A 7452-nucleotide genomic window follows, 5' to 3' on the forward strand; every position below is an offset into this window, starting at 1 on the left:
TGGCGGTGGAGCCCAGCGAGGCGGTGGGCCCAGCAAGGTGGCGGCGGCCCCGGCCGTGAGGCGGGGCGAGGTGGCAGGCCCAGCACGATGGCGGCGGGCCAGGCCGTGGTGGCGGGGCCCAGCGAGCGGCGGGCCCAGCGAGGCGGGGCAAGGCGGCGGGGCCCAGCGAGGCGGCGGGGCCGGGCCCGGCCACGGAGGCAAGGCGGCGGGCCTGATGGCGGCACTCTGGGGCCGGCCACGGCATCGGCGGTGGCACTCTGGGGCCGGCCAGGCCCGCTGGCGGCAGCGGCCGCACTCTGCCCTGCTGGAGATGGGGGGCGGGAGGAGAGAGAGAGGTAGCCTGGCCTGGCCGGGCCCAGCCGCGGAAGCGAGGCGGCGGGACTGGCTGGGCCCGGCCGCGGAGGCAAGGCGGCGGCGGCCGCACGGGTCAGCTAGTAGAAAAATAAATCAATAAAATGGGAGAGGCCCATAGATGCAGCTACTTTCGGGGAAACACGGCAATTCATTCACAAAATCACCTTGCCCCCACCGCCCACACCTTTTAATTTTCTTCTTCTTCTTGCTTTATTCTCCAGAAACTCTAATATTACTATACAGCCCTAGGAATGTGGGATTACCCTAAATTATATTGAGAGGGAAATATAAGCCTTTTTGAGGCAGAAGAATGTTGTGAATTGAGCAGCCATCAAGTCAAGTCTCTGCATGGAACTTAGATATGTGGTGGAGGAGAGGCCTCCTGACCGGCTTATCACCTTTCAGGCCTGGCCTCCTCTATTCCTGATGTTGTTATCTTGATTGTTATTTCTGAACCATCAGCATGTTCCTCTGGTTACTCAGTCTGGTTTGTCACAGGATTTTTCTCTCATCCTTCCCACCAGCACCTCAGTTTTATTTCCATGGTAACAACCTTACTTGCAGTTGGCCCCCTATATATCTATCTATCTCTTGCAACTTTAAGGCCTTTGACATAATCCAGAAAATATTTTCCCCTGAGAATCCATCCTTGGAAGAATTGTCCATGCCCCAGCCTAGTCCCAGCTCCAGTCCAAAACTGGAGCCTAGTTTTGTTATGTTTGAGCTATGTGATGTTTGCATATTTTTTATTTTACTTTACTTGTAATTATTAGCCACTGTGTAAGAAAAGTATACTTAATAAGGCAGGAAATAAGATATATAAGATATTTGCCTGGCAGTCAAAATGGCTCAGTTTTATTTTAAAGTTTCCTCTTTCATGGTTGTGAAGACTCAGTCAAAACCTTGATGGCCACAGATTACATAAATGAGATATTAAGTGAAGAGATAATCTGAAATTCACAATTCTTCATTGCTAATACACATTTTGCTTCCCTGTAGGTCCAGTATAAGTACAGATGGAAAAGCAGTGGTTTAACACCATAGTAGTCAAAGCAGAGGCACCCTTTAGTATACAATGAGGCAGGTCTCAAGATCAGTGAGACCCGCCTCGAGAGGGTTAGCGGGGAAAGCGGGCCTAGCCTGCTCTCCTCGCACACGAGCAGGCTGCAGCCTTGGGCAGCCAGATCAGCCGCCCACACAACTGCTGGTTCCATCACGGAGCTGGCGGGGGCTGCGGGGATCGGGGCCCGCGCGGGCCCTGGAAGTTCCAGAATGATCTGTGCGAGTGCACAGAGCATGCTGGAGAGACTCCCGAGCCGGGAGGCTGCTTTTTAGTCTCCCAGTTGAGGGACTCCTCCCGTGAGTTGCTGTGGTGCGGAGCAGAGGCCAGGTTAGTGGAGCACTCACTCTGCTAACCTGGGCTTAAGGGAGGGATCTATAAGCGGGTAACCTGCTTTACAGCAACTGGGCTCGCCTGCGAGCCCTGTGGTTCTCACGGTCGCCAGAAAGCAGGCTAGTCTCCCTTATTCCACTTTTTGGCAATCGTGATAATCACCGCACTGATTTTTTTTAAAGTACCCATAACACTTTAAAATGCCCTGTTTTTTGCAGTGTAAACTTGAATATATCCAAAAGCAGTTTAGTTTCTTTAATTCTTTCCTCAATAACTGTGAAATGGTACCCTTTAGTCAACATAGAGTTTTAAATTGAATTAAAATAACATTTCATTTTTTAAAGTCACATGTGCTCAATTTCATCTCTGCAGCATTGTACAATCTTTTTAAAAATGCATTGGAATTACTTTGTGGGGGAGTTTCACTTTTACATTTACTTTTGGTGTAAAAGATTCCAGCAAAGAAGCAGGAATCCTGCCGCCCCCCCCCCCCCACACCCAGATAGTAAAATTTCAGAAATGTACCTCTGGAACAATAATGGATTCCAATGTTTTGGGCCAGTTTGGATGAGATGCCAGCCACAACATGCATTCAAGATGGGGTGATGTCAGGACACACCTGCCCTGACATCACCAGATATCAACCCAATGCATTATTGGGGAATCTCCTAATTGCATGAGAGGGCTATTCATCTCTATCATCCTTCTACATGTATTCCCAATATTCCTTTAAATAACTATTTGGAGCATATGTAGAGAGGCCATTTGATGAGCACCCCCTCATGTATTGTCCACACAGGCTGACTATGAGACCTTTAAAGATGTTTGAGCCATGAGGGAGGGGGATTCCACCTGGTGCCAGCAGCAGAAGCCCTATGAGGAAGACAGTAAAAATATAATATTGCCAAGGTAATAAAAGTGTATGGGGTTTGTAACTTGAGGAACAGGGGATAGACAAAGTAATGCTTTCATCTCCACCTCCTGTGCCAGACTCACAGATGTTCCTGGAATCTTCACGGTCAAATATTGCTGTGATAGTGTGCCCAATAGGCGGGCATTTTCTTCTTTTCTTTAAATTATTTTTAAAGTGTTAGAAGAGCATAGAGCTTCTCCCAGATGCTGCCTCTTGGTAGATGCTGTCAATTTTTCTCTCACACACACAGTCCCCCAGATCTCCATAATTCTGTTGGCCTTGAAGGCAACTGCCAACCCTGCCTGTTCTGGGGTGACTTCCATTTGTTCCAGCAATGCCGCAGACAAGCAAAACGTTCAGGACACTGTGGGAAAATAAATTTATAGCTGGCAGAAAGAACTCTGATGTTCCCTTTATATTTGTTTCAGCTCCATTCATTTTGTCATTTATTTGTTGAATTTACATTTCTTTCATTATAAATCCCCCCCCCATTTTCATTCTCCCACTTTTGTGTTTGTGTGTGCATGTGTGAAGGCGTGCTCATCTTGTGGTGGGGCAAAGAGGTTTACTTTTTGTGCGTGTGTGTCTTTAAGCTGCTTTTAAACAAAAGACAAGAAGCCTTCTGGTGTGCCCTGTCCAAGGTAAGGGAGGGGGCCATAAAAACCTTACCTTGTATGGTCCCCCACCACCGGCTTCATCATGAAAACAAATGTGGGAAGAAAAATGGGTCATGGACATTTGTTACCAGAACAAATTAAAAATGAGCAGGGGCTTAAGGAACAAAAACACATGGCATACCAAACTCCACCCCGCTCCAAAATGTCCTGCAGGCTCCTAATGCCAAATGAAGATTTCTTCCACTGTTACTGCCACCCTCACAATAGCGTAAGCGGCAGACAGAATTACAGTGCACAATTAATAACTTTCTAATAATAGACCATGTCATAGGGTTGCCAACCTGTTTAGTGACCATTAGTGTTCTTTAACAGCGGTCTGACATGCAGCAGCTCAACAGCTTTGCTGGCGAGACAGTGATTTCCAATGCCATTCTAGTGTATAAATTTAGTAAGCACTGCAAATCTCTTTGTTTAGTAAGCACTGCATTTTTCTTTTTGTTCAAGCCAGTTTCTAGATATTTTAAAGAAAACACTTGCATTGCAGACTGACTAACTCTGCCTTGTGCAAGGAGCAAAGTTGCTGTAATGCAAGGAAATTGCATAGTTGCATGAAGGCACAGGGGTTTTAAAAATTGCACCAAGGAACAAAAGTACCCTTTAAAACAAATGAGGCGTGCTGCAGGTTGCTCTAATGTTTCACTACCACAAGCTTGCTTAGACCTCTGTGACAGATGTGCAACTAATGCAACAGTTGTGTGACACTAATCTAGAACTCAAGCTCCAGACTTAGAACAAGTAGCTAATGCAGCAGCCTTGTAGTAGCATAACATCACTGGGAGTTTGCAGCATTATGCTATCGGCCAGTGCTTACTATAACTGTTCCATAGAACAAACAACTGTATCCACAATCTTCAATCCATTGACAGTGATCAGGATTTTCCCCATTGAATGCTGCAGGCCTTTCTCCTCATGATTACTTCAGTCAAACATGAAAAGAAGCTATAAACTGAGCTTCACAATGGATTATTAGGCACTGCAGAGACGTCACAATGCAGGATGTAAGGTTGCTAACTATCTTTTCTACCCTTGCTGATTTTGTTACTGTTTGTCTTTCGGGTAGCTGTTTTAAGGCTTGCGTGTCTTAAGATACTTCTTTCTTCTGCTGGTGACCATATCTTGATAGACATGTGAAATTGCTTTGCAAAGTGTTTACACAATCAACATTTTAAAACAGTGCAATAACACAGAAATATCTGTCATTTATATACAGCCCCACCAGAGAGAGATAGGAGGCAAACTGTGGATATTCCCTCCTCTTTACCATGTTCAACTCAAACATTTTTCCTCTTCTTCAAAACATTCTTAAAACAGGTGGGGGTGGCTGTCTATACCAAAATCCATTCTTTTACCTTTGTTTTTCCAACACGAGGCGGGGAGGGGGTTTGTTTGTTTTTTCAGTTTGTGTATTTCAGTTTTCCTCTGACAATTATTAAAACGATGTACCCTGTTGCTTTTCAAAATGAATCACACATTCTACAACCCAGAGTAGAAGTCACAGGGATATGTAGGGGAGTTCTGTGTTGTTTGATCTGAAGTCAGTTTGGAGAAAAAGTAGTCTGGTGATATTCTGAAGAAAAAGGAGGTGGTGGATGAAAAGTTAAACACCTTCTCCAGACTGCTGCTACTTCCCTGAAAATACCCCTGACCCCTCCCACACATTGGAGGCAAATATGAGGTCGAAAACCTCATGTTTTTAATGAAATTTTGTGTTCTGCCATAAGCCACTATGGCTGGAATCCAGAGAAAGCTGCAACTTCTCTAGAGCATGTAGCTAGTTATCTGGTTCTAGGTGGCGGTCAATGGTTGAGCAGGGGCCACAGCTGAGTTAGAGATCCAGATACCAGAGCTTTTTGCAGCTCCAAAGGATGCACAGGAGGAAAAGGGGGTCCAAACCCTGGACAGCTCTGAGTAAGAGAGGTGGATACAAAAAAGAAAGATGGATGTTGCTCCAGTGGATGTTAAGAGCTGACTGTCAATTTCTGTAGTTGCTGGCTATGTGGAGTGGATTGACTCTACCCCTTCCCTGGAGAAAGTTCTGTTTAGGAACCGTACTTAACTTTGTAATAGCTGGCGGTGGCATTGGAAGACCTTTACTTGGACTGGCAGGTTTTCAAGGGGGACTCCTTTGTGTCCAAGGATGGAGGCAGGGCCATGTCCTTGCTTTGTGGTGGGGTGCTGACTCTGGTTCTCCCAGTTCTCATGTTGTGGGGCTCCAGCAGTGTGGGGTTGCCTAGTGTCTGGTTTGTAGAGTCTTCTCACTTTGTCTCATCCCCCAGTTGGGGTGGGGAAAGATCCTGGATTCAGGATCATAACAATTGTGAACTGCAAACTAAGACCAGAACTAGATGTTATAGTCATCATGGTACTGTCTCCGAAATCCTCCATATCTAGTTCCACTGATCCCCTAACTTCAGTGGGTACATGACTTGTGTCATATTTTTGAGGCAACAGCTGCATATTTTCTGTAATTTCTAGTTCTCCCTTAACCTACAAAACCCTTCTGCCTTGCTTTTTCAGAGCTTTGTTCATTTCCCCTTGAAGTCAATGGAGAGCTTTTCAGTGGTGTCATGCAGAGCTGAATTGGGCCTCTACTTCTGTCATTATAAAAGTATGTGATCATTATTTTAAGCTTCTTTGGGATTTATGAGATCAGAATGTATTTTCCCCCAGTTCTATAAATGACATTTAATTGTTGGGAACAAAGACCTTTAAAAGCTCTGCTCAATCCCAATGAGACATATGTTTAATTTTATATGAGACAAGTTCAAAATTCATTCGACTCGCTGAGTATTTACTCAGTAGAATGCTGGGAAGCTAAATGCTAGTTTAGTTTTCCTTTACAAAATTGTTCTCTTCTTTCTTTTCCCCACCTAAATACGGGCAAGATCCATCTGCTCTAGCACATATGCCTAAAAGAACTACATATATACCGCCTTGGGGTTATCTTTTTAACGAAAGGCGGTATATAAATGCAAAAATAAAATAAAATAAATAAAATGTGTAGGATGGAAACTCCATAGGGGCATTAATTTTCCCTTTCCCCCAGTCTCCCTTCCTTGCTAGTCATTGACAGGCAGTGTGTGTGTGTGCCAGAGATGCTATGATATACAGCCATTACATGTGATGCATACATTATTCCCTTATAATTATTCACCAGTCTCACTCTTCCCCAAAGCTGCGGATTGAAGATACCTTTGCTCAGAGCTATGTATGCATCTGGCCAAAGGCTGGCAAGGGAGAAGGGAGTTAAAGTCTTAGTTAAGCCTCCTATCTGCCACACAGTTCTCCCTTCAGTGTACAAAGGGCTGGCTGTATAAGTGGAGGATGATAGTGTGCCATTTCTTATTTTGGCCTTCAGTGTGATTGTTCTGACTACTTTACTTCTTCTCTCCAAATAACAATAACAGTGTTCTACTCTAGAACATGATCTTAACCATTTTAGCATTGTTGGTGTCTGCCACATCAGCTCCTGTAAAGAACAGATTTTTTGAAAAGCAAAAGTAAATGATTTTTAGTAAAATAAACATGAGTTGAGATGTCAGTGACGTAGATCATAAATATTCCTTAGCAGACTGGGAATCCACATTCATTTCAATAATGATTGTATTATAAGCAAAACAGAGTGTGCTCTTACCAGCAAAAGCAAAACTAATGGGTTGTCCAAACAATTGCAGTTAGAAGGAAGCTCATAGAAGGGGACTCTCCTCGTCCCCTCCTCCCCACTGCACCCTCTCAGAGCCATTCCTGAGAATTGGGGGATACTTGAGAAGGGGACATCAGATGGTTATTTACAGCACTGGTTTCTTGGATGAGCTGTTCCTTGTTGTGAACAATGTTCTCCTTGAAAAGAGTACAGGAAGAGATGCCAATGAGGTCATCCCTCTTTCTACCATGTGCCGTGTAAAGCAAAGTATCTCTAATCAAATGCAAGTCCACTCAACGGGGTATACATGTAGGATCTGTGTGCTGTTGAGTTGGTGTCTCAATTGGCATGAATTGTCACATTTGCTAAGCAGGATCCTCCCTGGATCCATTTGAATGGGAGACTACATGTGAGCACTGTAAGATATTACCCTTAGGTAATGGGGTGACTCTGGGAAGAACATGTGCATGCA

General features: G+C 44.7%; 1 long non-coding RNA gene across 4 annotated transcripts in view; it reads right to left on the bottom strand.

Moving 5' to 3' along the window:
• Positions 1 to 429: 429 nt before the first annotated feature.
• LOC128350860 (uncharacterized) overlaps positions 430 to 7452 on the bottom strand; it is an 11212-nt gene continuing 4189 nt past the window's right edge. For 2 of the 4 annotated variants that reach the window (XR_008319474.1, XR_008319475.1), the window contains exons 3-4: positions 6972 to 7177; positions 430 to 5666 (exon numbers count right to left, since the gene is read on the bottom strand). This is a non-coding gene — a long non-coding RNA (uncharacterized LOC128350860). The remainder of the gene's footprint in view (positions 5667 to 6971; positions 7178 to 7452) is intronic. The other 2 variants (XR_008319477.1, XR_008319476.1) reach the window with 2 other exon arrangements.

The sequence above is a fragment of the Hemicordylus capensis genome, chromosome 3, assembly GCF_027244095.1.
Source record: "Hemicordylus capensis ecotype Gifberg chromosome 3, rHemCap1.1.pri, whole genome shotgun sequence".
Classification (NCBI taxonomy): domain Eukaryota; kingdom Metazoa; phylum Chordata; class Lepidosauria; order Squamata; family Cordylidae; genus Hemicordylus; species Hemicordylus capensis.